This window comes from Alligator mississippiensis, chromosome 5 (genome assembly GCF_030867095.1).
Source record: "Alligator mississippiensis isolate rAllMis1 chromosome 5, rAllMis1, whole genome shotgun sequence".
Classification (NCBI taxonomy): Eukaryota; Metazoa; Chordata; order Crocodylia; family Alligatoridae; genus Alligator; species Alligator mississippiensis.
Genome location: NC_081828.1, coordinates 48085750 through 48111095, shown reverse-complemented (window position 1 = coordinate 48111095; position 25346 = coordinate 48085750). Strand labels below are relative to the sequence as shown.

The window sequence follows — 25346 nt, the reverse complement described above, 5'->3', positions numbered from 1 at the left end:
ACTAAAAGCTGGAGGTGCATCATGGGTATGTTTTTGACCCACATAAACATAGAACAAATCTCAGAGACGAGGATTTTTGTGGACAATATATTTTATTGAACCAACTGCCTCATTTGCAGAGATTTAGTCAAAGTCTTTAGGTACAAAGAAACTTCTTACTCCAGAACTGGCCCAAGAAAGGTGCAAGTTTTTTTTTTAAATATATACAAAAGTACATCAATTCCAGGTCAACAGCTAGCAAATCATTCTCTGACTCCTTCGCATACAAAGAACATGACAGCATAGAAGGAAACAAACCACATACAACTTAAACTACATAGGCTAAGTACAGACACTCAGGGGGCCAGGAGCTGAGGGGGGAGCTGGGCACACCTGAGCCCCCGCATACACGTGTGCCCCCTTACCGGATCGGAGGCAGCATCAGCTGATCCCCCCTAAGGTAAGTGGGGGCAGAGGGAACCAGTGCACCAGAGCCAGAGCTGGTGGGGAAGACCCCCGGGTCCCTTTTTGCTGATTCGGCAGGGAGTCATGCTGAACAGAGCGCACTGGCATTTGCACCAGCATTCGCACAGGCAGGCAAGCAGGAAAGGCCAGGAGGGAGACTCCAGCAAGTGTAGGACGAAGGCACCACACAAAAATATAAATAAATAGCAATTTATAAAATGGTGTCAACACGGAGTGCTGCTAGGGCCCCTGTTCAGGGCCGCCACCTACCCAGGGCTTGTCTGAGGCCTCCACCCAGACAGAGCCCATGGGGGAGCTGGCATCCCCCTGCCCCCGGCCTCTGGGGGATGCCCAGCAGGGCCGGAGGGGGCAGGGAATGGGGGACCCCACACCTGTCCTGCAGGCGCCCGTTTTAGGGCCCTGGAGGTGCAGGTGAGAGAGCTCCAGGAGGAGGTTAGCAGGCTGAGGGGAATCAGGGAGGCAGAGGATGAAATTGATGGGTATTGTCTCTCCCTGCAGGGCCAGAGTGGCAGATGGTCCCCTCCAGAGCCAGGACTGCTTGCAGCAGAGCAGTACCAGTTCCTCCAGTCCAGCTGGAGAACAGGTAAGAGGCCCTGACGACACTGCAGGGGAAGGAAGGAGAGGAGGAAACTTGCAGAGAGGAGGCCACTCCACACTCTGAACAGGCTGAAGGAGCAAAGCAGACACAGAGGAAGAAATGTTGAGCGCTCATTATAGGCAACTCCATCCTGAGAGGTACGGAGGGTCCCATCTGTCACCAGGACCCCTCGACACGCGAGGTCTACTGTCTGCCCGGAGCAAAGATTCAGGATGTGACAGGGATGATCCCGGACATTATCTGGCTCACTGATTACTACCCCATGGTCCTAATCCATGTGGGCACTAATGATGCAGCCAGGAGAAGCCCTGATCACCGGATGATGGACTACCACGCTCTGGGGGGCATGCTGAAGGAGATAGGGGCACAGGTGGTATTCTCTTCTGTCCTACCAGTGAGCAGACATGGAAGACGACATGAGACCTGCATCAGAGAGGTCAACTTACGGCTTTGGAAATGGTGTCTTGAGGCGGGCTTCGGCTTCTTAGACAATGACCCACACATCAGGACGAGACATGCTTGGGTGAGATGGGCTTCACCTTTCCCCCAAAGGTAAGCGCGTGTTCTCTTCCAGGTTGGCTGATCTCCTCCAGCGGGCTTTAAACTAGGCTAGTCGGGGGAAGGGGAAGACAAGGGTGGAGGAAGCCTTGGACCACTAAACCAAGCGTCACCCACAAGAACAGCCCAGCCTAGACCGACGACGAGCAGAACAAACACTCAGGTAAGCAACAGGGGCCTGGGTAGTACTGGGATTAGGGGGGCAATGCATGCATCTTCAGGAGGCCTCAAATGCCTCTACACTAATGCTCATAGTATGGGGAACAAACAGAAGGAACTTACCCTCCTGCTAGCTAACACCAACCCAGACATAGTGGGACTCACTGAAATGTGGTGGAACCCAACGCATGACTGGGCGGTGAATATCAAGGGCTATAGGCTGTACAGGAGGGACAGGACAGGAAGGAAAGGTGGGAGTGTGGCACTCTATGTCAAGGAGAAATACACATCCTCAACAAGTAGCACTGGGTCAGAGGAGGGGCACAATGAAGTGCTCTAGGTTAAAATACAAGGAGGTCGAGGGGAAAAGGACTTAACGGTGGGGGTCTACTACAGACCATCCAACCAAGGGGAAGAGCTAGACCGGGAATTCTTAAGTCAGCTCACAGAGGCAGTTAGGTCAAAGGACGTGGTCATCGACCTAAACTTTCCAGACATCTGCTGGGAAGAGCAGTCAGCCAGGTCTGACCACTCACGTAGGTTCCTAGCCGAGATACAGGACCTCCATCTAACCCAGGAGGTGCACAGCCCCACCAGGGGAGACGCCTTGTTGGATCTGGTCCTGGCCATGGGCAATGACCTGGTAAGGGGTCTGCGGGTGCTCGACCACCTGGGCGACAGCGATCATTGCCTACTGGAATTCACCATCCAGCGCAAGATGGCAAAGGCCTGCAGCAAGGCAGCAGCCCTGGACTTCAGGAGGGCGGACTTCAGTGAGGTAAGGAGAATAGTCGGGGAGGCACTGAGGTCCCGAAGGGGAGGGGAGTTGGGAGTCCAGGAAGAGTGGTCGTTCCTTAAGATGATCCTCCAAGCCCAAAGGGAGGTAATCTCAACACGAATCAAAGGGGGCAAGAGGGCGCAAAAGCCCCCTTGGCTCACCAAAAGCATCTGAGAACATCTCCTAGCTAAAAAGGTGTACACCCATTGGAAGGGAGAGGCCATCACCAGGGAGGACTATACCTCTGTTGCTTGGGACTGTAGGGGGGCAGTCAGGAAGGCCAAGGTGGAGATGGAACTGCGACTAGCTGCCCGGATCAAAGACAAGAAGTCCTTTTTTAAATACATAGGGGGTAAAAAGAAGATACCGGGTAACGTGGGGCCTCTAGAGGTCACGCTAGGAAATCTGGTCGTCGCACTAGACAGCAAACCTAACCTAACCTATTTAACAATTTCTTTGCCTCCATTTTTCTGAGCAGGGAACTACGTCATTCCCCTGCACTGGGACCCCCGTAGGCCCCAGGGGAGGCGCACCCAGGCCTAGGATCAGAGAGGATCTAGTCAGGGAACTTCTGGAGGGGCTGGACGTATTTAAATCAGCAGGTCCTGATGATCTCCACCCGAGCGCTGAGGGAATTAGCAGAGGTCATTGCGGGACCCCTGGCATGGCTTTACGAGCACTCATGATGCTCTGACGATGTGCCAGAGGACTGGAAAAGGGCCAAATGTGGTTCCCATTTTCAAAAAAGGGAGGAAGGAAGACCCAGGAAACTATAGGCCTATTAGTCTTACCTCGGGCCTCAGTAAGCTTTTTGAGAGAATTATCTTGGCGCATGTACACAAGGGGCCAGCAGGGGAGATTATGTTTAGGGGCAACCAACATGGGTTCATTAGAGGCAGGTCCTGTCAGACCAACCTGGTGGCCTTCTATGACCAGGTCATAAAATCCTTGGACGCAGGTGTCACAGTGGACACAGTCTTTCTAGACTTTAGGAAGGTCTTCGACATGGTCTCTCACCCCATTCTCATTAAAAAAAACTAGGTGACTGCGGTGTTGATACCTACGCAGTCAGATGGGTCACTAATTGGCTGGAGGGCTGCACCCAGAGAGTGGTGGTGGACAGGTCTTATTCCACCTGGAGGGATGTGGGCAGTGGGGTTCCCCAGGGCTCGGTCCTTGGGCCCACACTATTCAACATCTTCCTCAGCAACTTGGACAAGGGGGTAAAAAGCAACCTGTTCAAATTCACAGATGACACTAAGATGTGGGGAGAAGAGGGCACGCTGGAAGGGAGGAATAGGCTGCAATCAGACCTGGACAGGCTATAGGGGTGGGTGGATGAGAACAGGATGGGTTTTAACACTGACAAGTGCAAGCTACTGCACCTGGGGAGGAAGAACCAGCAGTAGACCTACAGGCTAGGGAACTCCTTTCTCGTCAGTGCAGAGGCAAAAAAGAATCTTGGAGTCATTATTGATGCCAAAAATGAACATGGGCTGACAGTGAGGGCATGTGGTCAACTGTACCTTGTCGTGCATCCACAGATGCATCTCAAGCAGGTCCAAGGAGGTAATCCTCCCCCTCTATGCGACACTGGTCAGGCCGCAGTTGAAGTACTGTGTCCAGTTCTGGGTGCTGCACTTGAGGAGGGATGTTGACAACTTGGAGCGAGTCCAGAGAAGGGCCACCCACATGATCAGGGGCCAGCAGGGCAGGTCCTACGAGAAGAGGCTAAGGGACCTGGAACCTGTTCAGCCTCCACAAAAGAAGGCTGAGGGGGGATCTAGTGGCCATTTACAAACTAGTCGGGGAAACCAGCAGGCATTGGGAGAGTCCCTGCTCCCCCAAGCACTACCAGGAGTGACAAGAAACAATGGTCACAAGCTGGCAGAGGGTAGATTCAGGCTAGACATCATGAGGTGCTACTTTACTGTCAGGGTGGCTAGGATCTGGAACCAACTTCCAAGAGAAGTGCTGCTGGCTCCTACCCTGGGGGTCTTTAAAAGGAGGCTGGATGAACACCGTGCCGGGGTTGTTTGACCCCAGTACTCTTTCCTGCCATGGCAGGGGGTTGGACTTGATGATCCGCTCAGGTCCCTTCCAACCCTACCAAGTATTTAGCTATGAAACATTGATTCAAAAAGGCTGCCTGATATCAGGTAAGTTGGGGGGGGGGGGGGCTAGTTGGGGGTCAAGAAGGCTGGAGGGAAAATCAGGAACCCACCAGGGGATGGAGGGCAAGTGCAACCCATGGGTGGGGGGAAGAAGGCACAACCTGCAGGGGGCATGACCCATGGGGGGGCGTCGTTTCCCCCACCACAAAACCTACAACCCCATCCCTCCTGCCCCTCCCCACACCGGGACTTACTTGCTTAGCTCCAGCAGTGGTGAATGCTGATAAAAGTGGCTACCAACCAATTTGTGGGATGGGGGTTGAGAGGGCTGGGGGGAAAGGGGGAGGGATGCAAAAAATAAACCAGTGCAGGGGAAGGGAGGGTGTGAAAAGAGCCCCAGGGCTGGGTTTTCATAGCCCCCAGAGCAGTGCAGGGGAATTGGACAAAAGTTCCATGCACCAGTTTGACATAAATCAAATAAGTCTGATACTACTTTAGATCCAGGTTTATCTTAAACTGGGTTCTACAATTTCTAGACCGGTCTGTGTGCATGGAACTTCTGTACAGCTACAGATTTGGATTTGTATGGCTGAGAGTCAGAAAACAATACCACAGTTTTTAATCATAAATCTTAAAATTTCCATATTAAATATGTTAACAACGATTTTGTAGTCACATTTAGAGTAAAACTACACTATCATCTTTAGCTACATTGTAAGAATAAAATTAAAACTTGCCTTCTCAATTACTAGGCCACTACTGCAGATATCTAAATTTACTCTTAATCCCCTTGAAATAAAGCTGAAATATCTCATTTGAATAGCTTCAGGGAAATTATAACTTTTTCTAGAGCCACTGTTATTATGTTTTACATACACTAAGCAAAAATAGACTGTATTGTATATTAAATCTACTCTGTGAAAGTAAAAATTTGAATATGCTTTTGTAAAAGTAGTATTTATTCAGCAAGTAATATATTAAAATGTAACTTTAAATCAACTATGGTACTCTTTTTAAATATTTTTAAATTTACCAAATAAGAAGCAAACCAACTCAAGTGACAAGTCATCTACTATAAATGTAGGTGTTATCTAAACAGTAGGAAAGTTTTACAAACACACCTAGGCATATAACTCCCATTGAAAGCTATTCCTTAAATAAAGTTTTCTTTTCCTTTGACAGTTTTCCTCCCCACCACCAAAGAAAAATAAGAATTTTAGCTTATTAAATACTAAATTATCCACCTGTATGCATACTTAAGATTGGTTTCTTCCTGCAAAAAGTTAGGCTTTATGTCCCCCTAAAGCACAGAGAATTGACACACATTAACACAAATCCTACTATACTTGAATTAAATTTCACCATTCAGCTCAGTTCAATTTCATGAAGCTCTAGAAATTTAAGGCTCACTCAACACTGCTAGAAGCAGGCAGAAATGTGGAAATTGGAAAAACTTACTTTTTAATTCCTGAAGTTGTACAGTTAACAAGGGACAAATAACTCTAGTTTTGACTTATTAATAAAAGCCAGCAATACTTGAGATCCTTTGAATAAAAGCTACGACTCCAACAATAGATTTCACCCGTCTAATGGAACAAAGATTTCACTACTAGTATTTTTTTTAAATAAAGTTTCCTAGTACTCTCCATTAAAATTAAAGACCTGTTCAAAAACTGCTTCTGAAATGTTAAGTATTTTATTTATACAGAACATACTTGCGCACTTCTTTGGCTTTTTTTAATATGAATTTTCTTTGCATTTTTAATATACACAAAGGTAATACATTAATTCCAGGTCAACAGCTAGTATATCATCATTCTTTGTATGCAAAGGAGAAGGAGAATATGACAGCATAAAAAGGAACAAACCACATATAACTTAAAGTACATAGGTTAAGTACAGACATTCAGGGGCATTAGGGGGAGGTTACAGTGATTCAAAATGGCTGCCCAATATCAGGTAAATCAGGATTTTGGGGGGGGGGGGGGGGGGGGGGAAGGGAGATGGCCCGATATCAGGTACCTGCCCAGTATGAGGTAAGTCAGGATGGGGAGCCAGCAATGGCTCCATACATTTCAATTATTCCTTGTTTGATTGTACGTTTAATTAACAGTCCAATAAAGACTCTTAATGGACTAGGGTAATGTGTCACAAATACATCACCTTCTACCACCTATCAAGAGCCAGGAAAGCAGGGTGTTCCTGATGGAGGACTTCAGACATGGTAAAAACTCTCTGAGAAAATGACAAAAATACACTGAGCTCCAAACCTAATGGTGTCTAGGGTAAACCTCAAAACCCATCCAAGAAGAAAGAGAAAGAGCAAATGCCTTTCTCCTGGAAATCAGAAGTCCCAGAAGACTCTCAGGTGTCAAGAGAGTGATCCCCAGTCCCCAACAACTCAAGTTTGCATCTTGAAAGTTTCCACATAATGCTGACATACCGGAAATTCAGAAATGTGCTACAGAGCTTGGGGAAAATTCCATCCAGAAAGAGCACGCAGCAACTGCTGCAGCGTCCTTAGCCTGACGAAGGGTTTTTGAACCCGAAAGCTTGCTTAATAACTATTCTCCAACCATTTGGGTTGGTCTAATAAAAGATATCAAATTCACCCAAGGAACCTTGTCTGCCAAGAGTAAAGTAAGTTATTTATAATATAAAAGGATATTATATCAATTATATTACCCTGGTAGAAAGGACTGAATATAGAGGTGTTTAATGAATATAACTACAAGTTTCAGGTAGAATTCAAGGATCACAACTGCAGAATATAAAAAGTCTTCTATACAAAACTATTTCCTGTCGAATCTAGTAGCAATTATCAAGAAAAATTGTTCTCGGATTAATAAGTCACTTTTTTTTGAATAACCAAGTTAGCAAAGTTGCAGCCTTATCATCAAATGCATGCAGCTCCAACCCACTCGTCAAAGGCACTGATTTATAGGGGTGTGCGGAACAGGCCATATTTCATTTGGATTCAGCCTGAATCGGGGACAGTGATTCGATTAGTTGATTCAGATCACTGTCCCCGATTCAATTCGGCCAAATCCGAATCTGAAGATTTAATGCTGATTTAAAAATCAGCCATAGACACAGCTTTAAATGTTTTTTCTACATGCCTCGAGGTACCAGGGGTGGCTCCTGAACGCTGTAATGGTGGGGCAGATGGAGCACCCCATAGAAGCATTGGGGGGGGGCAGCGTGCTTGGCAGCAAACCTGGAAATGGACTGTACAGTACCTCCGCACCCCGGCTCAGCACCCCGGGGGGGGAGCCTAGCATGCTCTCCAGCAGACCTGGAAGTGCTTCAGGTCCACTTCTGGGTCTGCTGCCAAGTGCACTGGGGAGCCTCCCACAATCTTGTGGAACACTCCATGTGCCCCAGCATCGCAGCATTCATAAGCCACCTGATACCTCGAGGTATGTAGAAAAAAAAACATTTAAAGCTGTGTCTATGTCCGAATCAATTCAGAAAGATTAAAGGGTCTCCCGATTCAACTCAGATTCGGAGATTCAGCCACCAAATCGGGCCACATTGAATCGGGGACCAAAGCTTTGCACAGCCCTACTGATTTACAATGTGACACTAGAGCACAGAAGATGCAATTTGCAGAACCATACTTACTGTAAAATAGGGATAATGTTAGGCCACTTCCTTAATGTGCCAAGATCTATTTTTAGGTTGTCTCCAACTTACCAACAACTGTAGCCAACTACAACCAACTAGAACTAGGTTTTAAAAAAAAACAAGCCACTCCATTTCTATTTTCTTTCCTTCATATTTTCTGCCCTTATATTTTAGAGGTGCACCGCTAAAGATTTTATTGGGTGATACCAATGATTAACCAATCATATAGGCTGATGCCGACCAGATAACCAATATTTAGTAATAGTGCAAGGCACTTTTAAACTATTGACATAAATAACACCCCCCCTTCCCCCCCACCCACATACTGCTTATTAGGACCTGTATTCTGCTGCAGGCTCAAGCTGATAGCGGATCATGAGGATCGGACTATGCTCACCAAGGTACTCTGGGCACAGAGCCGTAATTGACTGGCTACAATGACCCAAAAAAGCCAATAACATCATTTCTCCTTTATCAGTGCCAATTCAATAGCCAGCAGATATATATAGTCAACCCCTATTATTTTACACTGTTCAGTTCCTTTTATCATCTCCCCTATGATGATTTCTAAAGAGATTTAAACATGTATTTGCCTGCCACAATTATAAGCTTGCTTTTATGTACTAGCAAATGCCAAAATACTGAATTAGAATGAAGTATGTTTTAAAAACATAACAATGTGCAGACTGCAATTTTGCAGTGAACCACAGCCTATATTAAGGTCTTTCATTGGAAAAGTAACTTCACAGTTAATACTTTGGGGCTATTTGCTTGCATTAAAAGTTAAAATAAAACAGACCTTCAAACTATTCTGTCTCCCCCAAAAAACTGCATTAAGTCAACCTCAATACAACTTCAACTGCAATAATTTTGCAATGAGACTCTCTAAGCTAAATCAGATCAACTTAGATGCTTTTCCTACTACTCTACTATCATATTAAGCACTAATCCTTTTTAAGTATTTTGATTGAATTGACTTATTAGCAGCTTTCTGTAATACCACACAGAAGGCCCTGGTTGAATTCCCAGTCCCCAATACTGACTTCTGGCCAAAAAGAGCTGGTAATAGTTCTTTTTGTCCCTTTGGGGCTGGCTATGCACATTGAAAATAACTACTACGGTTAACTTAGTAACAATGACAGAATCTGAGGGCAATCTCTGTGGATTCTGTGACAACTACCCTGTTTCAATGGGAAGCAAGTTAGTTACATTTTTGAGCCTGACATAACACATAGCCAAGTGGAACACCAACCCTGCATGCTCCTTCCAGAAACAGAGTTAAAGAAAACAGTTACATTTGGTGGTGGCAGCACAGCATCCTGGAGATGTGTTTTTCCTGCGTTTCCCCAGGCTGCTGCATTGCTGCTGCCACTACCAGGTGCAACTTTCCATCATACCGCTGTTTCCAGGAGGAACAGGCAAACCTGGACTGGGAAGGGCTGCAACAAGAAGTTACATGGGTTGGGCTGGCACTCCTTCCTGCATTAGGTTTATAAAGAATAAACCTAATGCAGGCAGGAGCATCTGCTACAGCTACTTCCTGAACTGGCTCCAAATGAGGCACATAGAACAGCTGCATCTGGCCGTGGCCACAGCACCCACACCATGGCACCCCCACTAAAAACTACTGAACTAGGAACTATCAATTTCAAGATCAAAAGAGGTATGAAGTATTGTGAAAAATAAGGTAACAGGCCTTAAAGAAGTGCAAAAACTTTAGCACAGGCTGTTCCCACAGTTAATGAACACTGATTATATGGAGTCTGGGTAAGTGCATAGCTGTTTTTGAGATACGAAACTATACATTTAAATAGAGCAGTCTGTAATTTTAACTGCATTTGAACTTTGAAGACTGATATTCAAAAGAGGTCAGTAAGATTCAGTTTGATCCATTTATATATTTTCATGTATCCTTTTATAACAACTAGTAGCAGATTTCGTTCCTGTATGCATTATTTCCTATCACACTCGAGTCCTCTCCTCCTCCTCCCCAAATTTGGTTCTAACGAATAAGAAAGGAACACCAAAACATTAACAATTAAACATTGTAATTTGTGAAAGCAACCATGAGACTTACTAATAAAACTAGAACTTTTTTCTTTTTTTTTTGTGCACAAAATGTTTAAGCTGGGAATTAAAAATTAGCCATGTCATCTTACATTACTACAAGAATTAACATCTCCAGTATGGAATAAAATGTAATGAATGACCGAAGATATACAGGTCTTAAAAGCAATTTCGTGAGTTATACGGTCATCTTGGTATCTAAATAGCAATGCAGTTGAAGTCACATGAAGCTCACAAAAGGACTCTGGTAACTTTGCTAACTTTTACTGTACCATCAAAGGAATACCATTCAAATAAAAATTAAGCTAACAGCAACTAAATCAAGCAATTCAACCCTACTCAAATACCTTGCTGCTGAGTATCTAAGATCTAACTGATACGCAAAATTATATGCAAAACCTGGTAGTCACAATTCAGATTCTATTAAGTGCCCACATTGCTGAAATTACCGAACCCCCAGGTCTTATTGGCAGAGAAACCCAAGGCCCAAACTGACAACAAAAAAACATGTTAAGTTTGAAGCCTGCCCCCATCTCTTCTGTAAAACACAACACCAAAGTTATTTTCAAAAAACTATAAGCATGACTATCCTTAGCCCAAAACAGGAAGTCTGACAACTAGCGTCAGATATACAAGGATGCGTTTTGCCCTTTTACAATATTTATCATAAATAAAGAACTCATGTTTTTCCCCCATCTATTTAGGACTTCTCTACACACAAAAGGCACACTGATTTAACTGTTAAAGCAGTATCCTGCAGCAGACATCTGGTTATATCTGTATAAAGGTGGTTATGCTGATCAAACTTACTCCTATAAAGGGAAAAATAAGCTTTGCCAATGGTTAGTATACAGGCATAACTGCGCAAGAGTAGCTAGAGTACAGATATAACTGAATCCATACTGGTAGCATTTTAACTGGTACAATGATTTCACCAACAGAATCTCTCCCCCTAGCCAGAATACCAATGCCAATTAAAAAAAAATACCATGCAGAGTGAGCCAACAACAAGCTTGAACATGTAAACAGAGATTAAATCAATGAAGTACTGTCTTTTGGTGTATGCATGAGTTTGAAATAAGAGTTTATAGCTCTGAGAACTAGCCCATTCCTCTTGATAATTTGACAAATGTAAAACTTAAAGATGACTTATTTGAATTCTGGAAAAATTCATTCAGCATTTATCTGCCACTTCAAAAGGTACTACACAGTCCAAGCACAACAATTTCAACTCACTGCTGATCATTTCTAAAGTGCAGTTATGCATCAATACTAAAAACTGTGGCAGGATGAAAACTAAAAATACAGGAGGCAGAGGGGGGGAAAAAAAGCCATTTCAGGATAAAGAGCCTTTGAACTGATAGATTAAATTTGTTATTTAATTCAAATACCTTCTTGCTGAGTACTTGCGATCTCAATTAAGTCATAGCATGCCAAAGAGAAGGGTGTGCACAGAAACCATTAGTTTCTACTTAAAAATATTTCTTTCAACTGTAATAAAAATAGTTCAGGTCTGGTTTATATTTCCGGCAAGCATCTCTCTTTCATCTGTACCTCACTATAAGTTGTCACAAATTTTAAACACATTATTGCCAAATCACCAAAGCCTGATTTGTTCCCTGTTTATTCCTCCAAGTACATGACAATTAATTCATTTTTTTATTTCGGTTCGAAAAAGTGTTCAGTGTCAAAAATAACTCCCTTTCGAGCTTCTATATCAGAATGACAGATTTTAAGGCCATAAAAGACCATTCAGATCATCTAGTCTAACCTCCTATACAACACAGACTACTTACACCAGAAAAAAGGACAACAGTATTTTTTTAAAAACTATACACTTAAAAAAGGCAACAGAAATAAAAGTCGCCACTTCTATTCTCCAGTACCACTTAGTCAAACTTACCACTAGTTCTCTCACCAGAATTGGCGAGGCAAAATTGTTCAAGGAGCAAAACTGCCCAACTGGTGCAAAGGAAAAGGGGAGAAGGTAACATGAATAGGGATGAATTAAAATTGAAGTCCATTTTGGAAGAAATAGTGCTGAGAAAAAGAGAAACCAAGAGAACTGCTCAGTCTTAAGCACTGGTAACTATATTACAAAAATAAATTTGGCCAACACTGAAAGTCTTAGGAAAATGGAGAAAGAGTAGTATTTGGGTTTTCCATATTGACATTTGAGTGTATAACATCAAGAAGCACATATATATGTCACAATGGGTGAAGATCCTAGATCTGCGTGCATCTTTCAAAAGTACAGACCAACACAAGAGCAACAAAGAAGAATCAGCAGAAAGGGAGGCAACGAAAAACCCCTCAGATTACCAAGAGCTGTGCAGAGGTGGAATTCTGCCACTATTTAATAAAATTAATTAATGTTACCTAAATAGTCAGTATATTAACATGTGCCAAATATCTTAATTGAAGGATGCTATATTTAAGTTGTTTAACATGTTAGAACACACCCTAAATAACTAGCCTCAAGGCTGCTTCTGACCCACTTTGGAAAGTCAGATATTTGCATGCATGTGCACAATGAAAACAAAGATTTTAGCCCATCTAGATGCAAAGTTAGCCTTGCAATTATGAGCCAGGGAGAAATGATGCTGTGTTACCTTCCCAAATCTGCATACTTCTTGAAATGATACTCAAACATATTCTTACCCTATTAACTGCACTGGAGCATTAACTATTTAAAAATCTCATGACAGGCAAAACATATCTGAGGGATAAATGATAGGAAGAAGGGCAAGAGCTCAGAGAAGAACTGTTGCTGGGAAAGAACAAGTGAAATAAATTGACCACGAGCAAGTTTAAGACAGAAATCAGAAGCTTCCCAACCATTCAAACACTGAGGGCTTAGACAGCTTTTCATTAGATGTAATTTGATAAATGTACAAAGGGATTATACAAACAACATGGTACTTGGAAGGCTCCTTCCAGTCCTACAAAAAACATGCAGAGAACAAAGGAGATACATGTAAGAAAATGTGAGAAGAAACAGACAGAAGGATGAGAAAGAGCAAGAGGGGTAAAACTAGAAGTGGCCATAAGACAAGTAAATTTCCCTGTTCATTGTAGGCTGCAAGTGAAAACAAGGAACTAAGAATTAATAATGTTTACTGAAAGCTTTGTTATAACACTGGGGCCACACTATACCTCTACAGAACCCTCTATTGACATTGTTGAACAAAGGTAACACGTGGCCCCCAAATTAATGTCTCAGTCCTTAAACAATCACAAATGGAATTTAGTGCCCTAAAACAGGGGGGTTCCCAACCCCCAGGCTGAGACTCAGTACCGGGCTGCAAAGGGTTGGCTGCCACCGACCGGAAGTGACCACTAACCAGCAAACTGCAGACTGGAAGCGACTGGCATACTGCGGACCGGCAGCCAACTTTATACTGAGTATAAAAGGGTCACTTCCAGTCCATGGTTTGCCAGTCCTCAGCATAAAAAGGTTGGGAACCCCTGCCCTAAACCAGGGGTGCTCAACCTTTTTTACTTGATAGACCACATGGGCAGTGTCTGCTCCAACCACAGGCCAGATGGCAGTTCCAATCCAGTGCCCAGGGTCAGCACAGTGGGCACCATCCAGCCACATGGAGGAAGACAGGGGGCAGCCTGGTCTGAGCTCAGCCCTGTGGTGGGGTGGGAAGCTTCACCCAGCAAGGGAGGGGCAGGATGAAGAGGGCATGGCTCAGTCTTGCAGGGAGGTAGGAGATGTGGCTCAGCCACAATCCAGCCACATGGGCAGGGGGGATGCAAGTGGGGCTTGACTCAGCTCCACTGGGGGGGGGGGGGGGGGGGGGAAGAGAGGCATGACCTGGCTCCACCAGGCATGCAGGGCTTCAGGTTTGGGAATTTGGTAGCGGGAGGGTGGACATATTAATGGCCACCGCTCCCCTGCCACAGACTTCCCAACATCTGGGGAGCCCCACAAGCCAGATCCAATAACTACATGGGCCTCATTTGGCCCACAGGCCAGAGGCTGAGCAACCCTACCCTAAATGAAACAAGGTTCAGTATTCCACTACATCTCTTAACTGGAAGTCTACAGAAGTACTTGCACACATTTTTAAGTTTTGCTTCAGTTGTAGGGACAATTTTTACTAGTAATCCATTTCTAGACCACTCAAGTTGAAAACGCAACTTACCCCACACATGCACTATTTGATGGCTAATGTGTGCCATACAATCCAGATGTGCCAAAGTTTTGTAGCCTCAATTGTACACAGACTTCAGTAAATTTAACTTCCAAACAGTACTCACACAGCATAGGCATGTGCAGAGAATAACTCTTTGCTTCAGTGCAATAGCGAAGTCCAATATATTAATAAACCTTTAAAAAGGCTCAACACAGCACTGGGGAAATCCAAGTGCCCACAGTTGCTTTGTGACAACTATTTGCAGCTGGTTTCAGTCCTCAAATTCTGCATGCGCATGGACAGGCAAAACTTGGCTTCAGTCAAGGGGACACTTAGCTCACATCATATCAGCTCCCACCAGTCACATGAGTTTTCAGAGAAAAGAATTCATTGCTCTCAATCTTCACAGGCAGTAACTTTGTCAAGGATGTAGGAGGTAAAGCTGCCATTACCAAAGCCTGAGCTGGCATCACATGCTACCAATATCATCATGAGACTGAAGCTGGAGACTGAAAACCAAAAGTTTTTCTACATGGCCTATTTCTGAACAGAAAGGGTTCTATTTTGTTGGCTCTCACTATGTTATCTGAAGAAGAGTAGGTACTTCGCAGCTTTCCTGGAGCTCAGAACAGGGGACGTTCTAGGAGGAGAAACACACAAGCTGCGAGGAATCAGAACTCATGGTAGAGGCGATACCTTTTATTAGACCAACTGGAGAGCTGCAGAAAATTTTCTTGATTTGCAAGCTTTTGGGCACAGGCACCCTTCCTCAGGCATAGGAGAGTGCAACTACCTAGTTGGTCTGATAAAAAGATACCACCTACACCAAGAGCTCTGACTGCTTTTGCCTGTAGACCCACACAGCTACAACCTGCATCCCTGAAGCTGCAAGCAAGAGACACAAGGATCTGACTCAATTTGCCAGAAGGGCGCAGCCCAGCCCTGAAAGAGTGGCAGCAAGAGCAAAGTACGGGCCACCCTCTGGAAGCGCAGCCGCCCGCTGGCTCGGAGACACGCGTCCCTCTCCTCAGAGCGGAGGTGCAGCCTGAGCCAAACGCTGCGAAGTTTCGCTGCGGCGTTTCACACGGGGCTGGGGGGCACGGATGGGGGCGGGGGGGCAGTCGTGTAGATGCAGAAGCCTCCTGCGGCAGCTTGGGTCTTGCTTGGGAAGTGACTTCACCCTTCCGACCCCTTCCACCTCCCCCAGGCCGGAGCGGAGCCGCTGGAGCTTTGCTCCCGCCCCGGGCACCTCGTGCCGCCCCCGCGGGAGGTAAACACCGAGGGCACCGCCCCGGCGGCGCAACTGAGAAGCCGCCTGAGGGGACAGGGACGGGGCCCCTCTCCTCCCCCCATCCCCGCGCGGCAGCCCGAGCCCCGGAGCGGGCAACGCAGCTCCCCCACCCCGGTCCACCTGTCCGTCCTCGCCCCACGGGCAGCCCGGCCACAGCGCCCCCCGCTAGCGCTCACCGGTGGCGGCAGCTCCGCACTCCCGGCTGGCGGCCCCGGCCCGGCCCGTCCCGGCTGCGCTCCGCCCCGCCGCCCAGCGCCCGCGGAGGGGGAGGGGAGCAACGCGAAGGAAGGAGGGGGAGGCGGAGGGAGGGGGGCCGAGAACTGAGGAAAATGCCCGGCGCAGGCGCACTAGAGTGTTCTGGCCGCCAGCTGGTGCGCGCGCGCGCGCGCGGGAGGGGGGCGAAGCCAACGGCGCTGCCGGCGCGTGCGGAAGGGGCGGTGCGAGCCGCGGTGGGGGCGGGGCTGAGGCCGGAGCTTGGGGAGCGTTCGTGTCGTAGGGCAGGGCGTGTGGTTGCCCTCTTCCCGCCTCGGCTCTTCCGCTCCGCGGGTCCTTGTGCGGAGGGGGGCGGGTATGGTGCTGGCAGGTCACCGTTGCTCCCTGCATTGGGGGTGCTTCAACTTGGCTGCCTCACTTTTATACCAAGAGAAATGGCCCGGGCAAGGATTTGCATCTTGATTCGCTGGGGCTTTCAGTGCCCAGGGAGGGTTTAGTTTTATGAGAGCCTCATTGCTCTGTTGTCTAATGCAGCGGTTCTCAACCTTTTTTGTACCAAGACCCATTTGTAAACATCAATGGCCAGTCCCCATCGAGTGCCCCTCATTCCCAACCTGCTGGCCCAGCCCTGCGGGGGGCAAGCAGTGCCTTGCAGACTGGAACTATTAGGCCAGCCTGCAAGGGAAAAGCCAGTTTCCAACTATTTTTCTCCTTTAAAGGAGACCCTTTCATATATTTTTCTAACCCACTTTAAGGTCGTGACCCACAGCTTAAGAAATGTTTGTCTAATGTAAGGTGCCCGAGTTTGAAAAATCTTGAGAAGCAAGATGTTATAGGTTGAAACCTTTTATTGGACCAACTACATAACAGAGGTGGAATAGTTACACATCAGATCCGCACCGATAAAAGGAAAATTTACATGATTAGCAATTAGCCTTTTTTGGCTGATGTAGCTGATAGATAAAGTTGCTGATAAATGCTGCATGCATGCAAGCGGCCAGGAGTGCAGCCCAGCAACTTGGAAAGCAGCAGTAAGTTGCGGGGGGGGGGCAGATTGAGGCCCCCCCAGTGAAGGAGGGAGTGGGGCTGAGGCAGCAGCACGGACAGGCAGTACCCAGCCAGGGCAGAGCAGGGTGTGGGACAGCTGCAGCTCATCCAGGGGCAGCTCTTGCTGCTACACACACCCCTGGGGAAGGCATGAGGGGCATGTGCCCCCCCCCAGATCTGTGCACAGGGTAAGGGAGGGCTGCTGCTGTACACTCAGGGCTGGAGGCTTTGCCAGCCTCTTCCCAGCAAGGAGGCTGGGCCAGGGCTGTGCTTGGGCGGGGTCGGGCGGGGTGGACAGCAGTGGCACTGGGTGGGGAGCTACAGAGTGGGCTACAACCACCCCTAAATTTGCTATAGGTCCCCTGTAGCCCGCCCTTCCAGCATCACTGCCTCCTGCCTTGAGCGCAGCCCCTGCCCAGGCCCCCCACTGGGAAGAGGCCGGCGCAGCCCCTGGCCCCAGCCCACAGTGGGCAGCCCACCCTCACCCCCTGCACAGATCCAAGGGGCACATGCCCCCCCATGTCTCCCCTGGAGATGCACACAGCAGCAGGAGCTACCCCCGTGCCTCCCAGACAAAGCATGGCCCTATCCCACACCCTGCTGTGACTGTGCAGGACCTGCCCCTGCCTCAGACACAGCCCCACTCCCCACCTCGCCATGGGGGCCTCAATCTGCACCCCCCCGCCATGCTTTTTCCCCCACAGACTTACCAGCCAGACACTGCTCTCCAAGCCGCAGGGCTGCATATGCAATCAGATCAGTATCGGCCAATATGGCTGGTTAATAATCAACCATCGGTTTCAACCCCAAAAATCGTTATCAGTTCACCCCTACTGCATAGTCAGGATAAAGTTAGATGGGCTTTGGAATGCAAGGCAATCTTCACCAGGTCTTGAAAAAATTTGGTCATTGTCCCTCTGTAAAGAACCAGGTTGGAGCCACCTGTATCTTCAGCACAGCAGTAGGCTTGTTGCCTCCCCTCCTCCCCCCGCAAGCATTAAAAGACCATGAATCAACTATGCCATGAGCAGGGCAGTCAGCAGAAAGCCTCCCCTCACATGCACATTGTTGACTGGTAGTGGTAACACAGTCCCCCTGGTTCATTAGGTTAGTGCACATAAACAAACATGTCTTAGTAGCGGCTGCCTATTTCTCCAAGTGGGCTGGGGCCTGTCCTCTACCCAGTCAGGAGGCTCAGACGGTGGCAAAGATTTTTGTCAAGAGATTTGTGTGCTGCTATGGTGTACCTTGATCTCTCCACGCTGTTCAAGAGAGAAATTTCAAAATTCAGCTATTCAATCACGTATGTGATCTTTTGGAAATTAACGGAACCTGCACCACACCCTATCACCTCCAATTGGATGGACTAGTGGAACAGTTCAACCATACTCTGGTTGACATGCTATCCTCCCTGATTCAAGACAACCAGATGATGTGGGTACTCCTGTATGTCATGATGGCCTACCATAGCAGTGTGCAGCCATCTATGGGGTACTCACCATATATGGTATTTTTGGACAAGAGATTTATCTTCCTGTCGATGTTGTCTCTGGAATAGATCTATTGGAAGGATTTAAGGAGCCATCTGAATATGTTATGAAAGTAGCAGGTTACCTGAATGACTGGCCTCTGCTCAGTGGTTGGAATTGAGAACTGATTTGACTAATTTAGCCTGAAACATTACATTTAAAAACATCTCTTTCAAAAACTATGTCTCTTGATCTTTTTCATATCCTCTAATTTTAGATTACATTAGACTGTGGCAGAGATTCATATATTCATGTACTTAACTGTTCTTTTTGCTTCCTTTCCCTGTTTCTTCTATTCCTTTGGAAACAAAATAAAAAACATATTCTATATAGGGTTACCATATTTCCCGTTCCAAAAAAAGAGGATACCTATCATGCGGGGGCGGGACTGGGAGGGGGCCGCTGCCATGCCCCTGCCCATTCAGTTGCCCCTCAGTCCCAAGCCACAGCCTCCCCGCAACCCTGCCAGTGCCCCTCACAACCTGAAGGTCCCTGCTCCCTCCAGCTCTGCCAGAGGGGGCCCCAGCTGCCCCCATCCTGACCGGGCCAGCTCCGATTCATATGGGCAGCAGCAGAGCAAGTCTGGCCCCAGCATAGGCTGGAAGGAAGAGGGGAGGCCTATGGCACTCCCCACCCTGGGCTGGGGCTCCTGCACCATGACAGGTGGCCTGGCCACACTTCCCCTACCCCTCCCCTCCCAGACAGCTGTCTCCTGGCCACCCCGCCCCCATGAGCACCCCTCAAAGGGCCCCCCTGCCCTTTCCCCTGCTAGAGGGGAAGGCACTTCCCCCACCACCACCCTGCCGCAGTCCCAGGCCCAGACCTCCAACCCGCCAGCCCCCCACAGACTTACCTGGATTCAGCTCCCGAGGCATGTGCAGATGCACTTAGTCCTCCCCGCCTCCAATCACCCTTCCCCTGCTCCCACCAGCTGACCAGAGTAAAATCGCAGACATTTGTTCAGAATTCAAAAAACCACCCAGACAGAAATGGAAGAACCCAAAAACAGGACATGTCCAGGAAAATGCAGACATATGGTAACCCTATCTATGCAACAGGTAAAGCCTGCTTCAACATAAAAAACAGATCAGCAGTGGTTACCTAAAGCTGCAATATATCAAGGAAGGTCAAATCTGCGTTTTTAAGTAGTGACTGTTTGTTGTGTTAATGACAATGGGTGGGGTGAAACAAGTCTTTTCAATTAGTTTAGGACAGCAACATTCCTAGTGACAGCACCATGACTTGAGCAGCTCACTATCATGCTCTGGGGCTTAGAAGTGGCTGTGCAGGAAACACTACATTCTCCACAGCAACATGTAGAAACAACTTGCATTCGGGTAGTTCACCAGGTTCAGTTGACACTGTTTAAAGCACATGTGACTGCTCTCATCTCTATATCACCACTCCTAATTGCTACTGACAGTGGAGTGACTCTGGTGTGAAATTTTAGAGGTAAGAAATTACTTGTATTAGTAGATAAAACATTTGCACATGGGAATGAGATTTTGAAGGTCATGGGATTCTATTAAATTGTTTCCATAGTGTTATTAGAGTTAATATACTCAGGGTGTGTCTACAAATGCGCTTTAATGCACATTAGCCCATTTTAATGTGCATTAAAGCATCACAAAAAAAACTGCTCTGTTGCTAATGCACATTAAAATAAGCTAATGCACATTTTTCTAGTACCTCACAATGGAGGCATTAGATTTCATGCACATTACCAGAAGTGTATTAGTGAACATGTAGATGTGCCCCCAGACATTCCATTCAGATAAATAATCATTCAAACACTATAAGAAAAGGACACGAGGCAAGGATTTTTGTTCGTATATCTCTTCAGCACTACTAAGAAAAGGATGAAAAGTCTAGTACATACAAACACGTCTAAGATCAGATTCTTTGGTGAGGCACCAATGCTTATATTACAGCATCTTCATAAATTGCCCTTAAAGCTAGTCAGTGTGGCAAGCAAAAGAGAACATTGCCAATGGAAAGGGAGTAGTAGTAGGCAACCATTGATTCTTCTTTATGGCATAAGTGTAAGAGGTTGCCAGGACCAGCAACACCTAGGCAGGAGTATGGAGAAAAAGAGGCTGCCCAGACCTCCCATACCCGCTTTAGCTAGTATCCAAAGGCCAGACCAAGTCCAAATGTTCAGTATCTTAATGGCTGCGGTTATATACATATTCAGGAATCAAACCCCAGTCTTTTGTGTGGTAGACAAAGATTGTAGTACTGAACCACAATAGCTGATGGGAAGAACATATGATTGTACCAAAAGTACCCAGAGTTCTGCCAGCAAAAGTTTGTAGTGTAGACTAGGCCTGAAGTGCTTACTACAACCTCTTGCATCATGTTCATGCTTTGCAGGATCAAGATCTTATTTCTTAAATAATTTAATTTAATCTTTACATTTCTATGTAATTAATGTCCATCATTCATACTGGCATTACTAAGAAGTAGAGAATTGAAGAATTAAGTTGTAGTTGCAAAGGCTGCAAAATGATTGCAAAAACGTTTAGTTAGTTATGTAGAACCAGTGGTGCTCAACCTTCTGCCTATTAGGTAGATGAGTGTCACAGGGTTGATCATCAGGCCAGAGCCCACAGGTGAGGTTGGTCTTCAGTCCAGATAGAGTGTGGGGTCTGTTTGTGGGTGCAATTCAGTGTGCCAGATCTGGCTCTGCACACCAGATCTGGACACAGAGTGACCCTGCAGGCCAGCACAATTCAGCACATGGGGCTGGCTTTGGGACCCCCTACAAATCCAGGAACTTTGCAGCAGTGGAATTCTGGCAGCATTAATTGCCACAGCCCTAGAAGCCACAGCAATTTATACTGCTACTACTCCTCCAAAGCCAAATTTCCAGACCCATGGGGAGCCCCACAGGCTGGATTTCATGGATCCATGGACTAGATTTGGCCCACAGGCCAGAGGTTGAATGCCACTGATCTAGGAAACTTTTAAGAATGTTATTTTCATTGCTGTGATGCATGTATTTAGTTGTTAATGGAACCAGTTGTTTATTGATATCCAGCACCAAGTATTAATAATGTCAGTTATTGTTTGATTAATATACAATTCTTATAATGCATTAATACAATGAAGACACCATCTATTAATTTGTAATCAATATACTGTATTAATATAATTATTGCAAAATCTACTAATTTGCAAGGCATATTGCCAATTAATTTCACTGTTTATTTTTGTCGTTCATAAGTAATACAATGTAGAATGCATATCAAACTACTTGATTCTCTACACAGTATTTTGTTGTGAGTAGCAACAGATAAAGATATGATTATATCACGATTATTAAACAGAAAAAACAGTAATTTGTGCATTTAGTTCCTTACACTTATTTTGCAGTTTATTTTTCCAATACAGCATTCATATTTGTCTTATGTGCCTTGTTTTTATATGTGCTGTGTTTTTTGAGTTTTTAAATGCCATTAGCTGTTGCTATAGATCAGGGGTGGGCAAAACATGGCCCACGGGCCAGTTTTGACCTGCCAGCTAATTAGATCCAGCCCCCAGATAGGCATCCATCAATTCATTGTCTGGCCCACAGCTGCCCTGCTACACTCCATGAGTCCAAGCCCCACCTGCATTTGCCTGAGGCAGCACGTGCTGCATTCCCACCCTCACCCTCAGCATTGCCTGCCAAAGGGCCCTGGCCCCAGCCCCTGCCCCAGCCTGTGTGCACAACTTCCAGGCAAAGCTGTTGCTGCCACCCAGGGAAGTGTTCAGCTCTCCCCACCTCTAGTGGCTCCTCCTCCTGTCCCTGCTGCAGCCCTCTGGGCAACGGGTAGGGAGGGGAAGGCAGACAGAAGGGAAGCAGTGGCGGACAGGTGGGCTCCAGCTCCAGGCCACCTTCCACCCACTCTGCCAGGGCCAGGGCAGTTGCAGGTGGGAATGTGAGGCAGTCACAGGTGGATGTGTGGTGTGGGCTGCCCTAGGTGGGACCAGGTGGGGTTTGGCTCCATGCAGAGTGCAAGGGAGCAGACACAGGCTGGAGGGGAGGGAGGGTGGATTGTACCTGGCACTGCCTGAGTGAGCTCTGCTTCACACACACCCTGCCCCAATCTCCCACACACCCCAGCCAGCTCCCAGGATCTAGCTTCTCCCCACACACACACACACACACACACAACCCACCCCACACACTCCTACATCCTCCCACACACCCCACCATACCCAAACACATACCCATACTCCCCATACACCCCACATCCCACTATACCCACACACAGACCCCACCACACAAACATACACCCCTCCCCCACCAACCAGCTAGAGTGGCCATCATAGAGGACAGTCCGGTTGTCCTCTATCCTCTATTGATATAAAACCCAACGCTTTATGTCATAAAGACACTGGGTTTCGTATCAATAGAGGACAGAAGACAGAGTAGCAGAAAACCATAATGTCCTCTATGATGGCCACCCTACCAACCACACACCACACACTCCCCACACACACTTCCCCTGGCCCCACCACACAATATACAAAAGTAAGACTTTATTTTGAGCTGTTATACAATTGCCTCTATATATACTATTCAAACACACACATCAAGACAAAAATCTGTTTTGAAATAAAATATGTTATAATAGATGTTTGGTTTTTAGTATATGGTTTGGTTTTTATCTATACTTTGGTAAAACGATTTCTTTTGAAAGATTTTGTGTGTCTGGTCCTTGACTCAATTGGTTTGGCACTGTTCTTAGGGAGGTCCAATACCCCTGAAACCCCCACGGTTTGGTTGAGGGCGATGGGGCAGGTTATTAGAGAGGTCACAACCCCTTGCTACCTGATAGGTTGGGCCTGTTCCTCGGGGCCTAGAGGGCAGAACATCTGGGGCCACAGGGGCAGGCCAAGCACCATGAGGATAGGCCCTGTGGAGGAGTAGTGTTTCCCAATCAAGGGGTGTGTCGCAGGGTACTAAGACATGCCTGCTTTTTTAAGGGCAGAAGCAGCCTAGGCAGAGAGGCCTGCAGGCTAGGCAGAGCTCCACAGCTGCAGGTTGCCTGAGCAGCAGGCTGACGAGGTAATTAGCTGGCATCTGCATGTGGTGACTGGAGGGAGGCAAGGCTCCAGGCACATATAAGCCCCAGGGCTGGTGCTGGTAGAGGCTAGTTCTCTGGCAACTACCAGGGGAAGGAGCTCCTTCATGAAAGAGCTGCCCTGAGATATTTAATTGTCTGGTCTGTTGCCTGGAGGAATCCTAAGGTTCTCGGAGCTCATATCATAAGGTACCCTGGGTTGAGTAGCATACTAGATTAGGAGAGAAGTTTGCCTTCTTAAAAGGGCAAAAATGAGTGTGACCTCATCATTATTGTTATTGTCACGGCGGGGTCCTACAGGAGGGCCGTTATCTCCTCGAGGTCCCTCGCTCCGTGTCAAGGCCAGCCCAAGGCACCCTCTTATTCTCGCCCGCCACGTCTTTGATGTTTGTATATATAGTTGAGAGGCTGCCTATGACTCCCTGGGCACGGCTACTCAGGACCTCTGTCCCCGTATGTTCCTGGACCCCACCTGGGGTCTCCCGGGGTAATGGGTGCTCCCCAGGCACCCTAGCCTTATGGGCTGCGCGTGGCTCCTACCACCCTTAATACCACGCCCCAAGCCTCGCAGATGGGAAAGACGTTGTTGTGTCTGCATGCCCGCTTCCCGGGCCCTTCTTCTATAACCTAGCCCACTCTTGGGCCTTCTCTATACTAGGCTAGTCCCCTCTGGGACATCCTTTCTGGCCACCGGTCTTTTGGGCCCACCGCACTACCACCCTTTCTGATATGGGCTCATCACGCTGCTACTCCCCGTCCCCTTGGGGGCCACCGCAGCACCTTGCCCTTCCCTGGGTTTTCCACGGTGCTAGCCTGCTACTGGGCTCCTCAGTATGGCCCCTTCCGGGCTCCTCAGTAATCACCCCTCCCTGGGGCTGGGGTCTATGCACCCCGCAAGTAATGCCCTTGCTGGCGTCTGCTGCGCCCATCCTGGGCTTCCTAATATGGTGCTCCCCCTCTTCGTGGCTCACCGTGCCCACACTGGGCTTCCCGATAGTCCACTATGGTGCTCCCCCTCTTTGGGGCTCGCCGTGCCCACCTTGGGCTTCTCAGTAATCCAATATGGCGCTCCCCCTCTTTGGGGCTCGCCGTGCCCACGCTGGGCTCCCTGATAAAATCGCCCCTCTCTCTGGGGCTGGGGTCTACGTACCCCGCACATAACCCGGGGTCTCTTTTCCCCCGTCTGCAACCCACTGGTTGCGCTCCTTGCCGCCAGTTGCTCCTGCACTGGCGCGTAAGCTGCGCCTTCACTGGCGCTGCGCTCTCACTGGCGCTGGGGTCCCCATACCACTGGGGTACCTATGAAAATAATGCGCCCTCTTGGTGCTAGACTGTGCCCTCTTGGTGCTAGGGCACCCCACACTCTCTGGGGTCCCTATGAGGCTCAGCTGCTCCTCTCTGAGCTAACTGACCTCACGACTCTGCCCTGTAACTCTCAGGGCCTAGCGCACCCTCACTGGCACCGGGGCTTCACACTCCCTTGTGAGTCCCCGATGAGGCCTCCTCCAACCCCTACAGCCTCACCCAAACCTCCGGTGTAATATCACAAACACAACTTCAAGCCTCCCGGCTGTAACTCAAAACACAACCCAAACCCACCTGGCTATAACTTAACATCATGGCTTAACTCCGCTCGAGCGGTACTTGCTGTTAGCCCCGCGAGCTCCTGCCTCTCTGGTTGCT

General features: G+C 47.5%; 1 protein-coding gene across 3 annotated transcripts in view; it reads right to left on the bottom strand.

Moving 5' to 3' along the window:
* RABGAP1L (RAB GTPase activating protein 1 like) overlaps positions 1 to 16130 on the bottom strand; it is a 512101-nt gene extending 495971 nt beyond the window's left edge. For 2 of the 3 annotated variants that reach the window (XM_019500211.2, XM_014596010.3), the window contains exon 1: positions 15979 to 16130. The gene's annotated coding sequence lies outside the window, so the exon portion shown is untranslated. The remainder of the gene's footprint in view (positions 1 to 15978) is intronic. The other variant, XM_006272942.4, reaches the window with a different exon arrangement.
* Positions 16131 to 25346: the final 9216 nt, after the last annotated feature.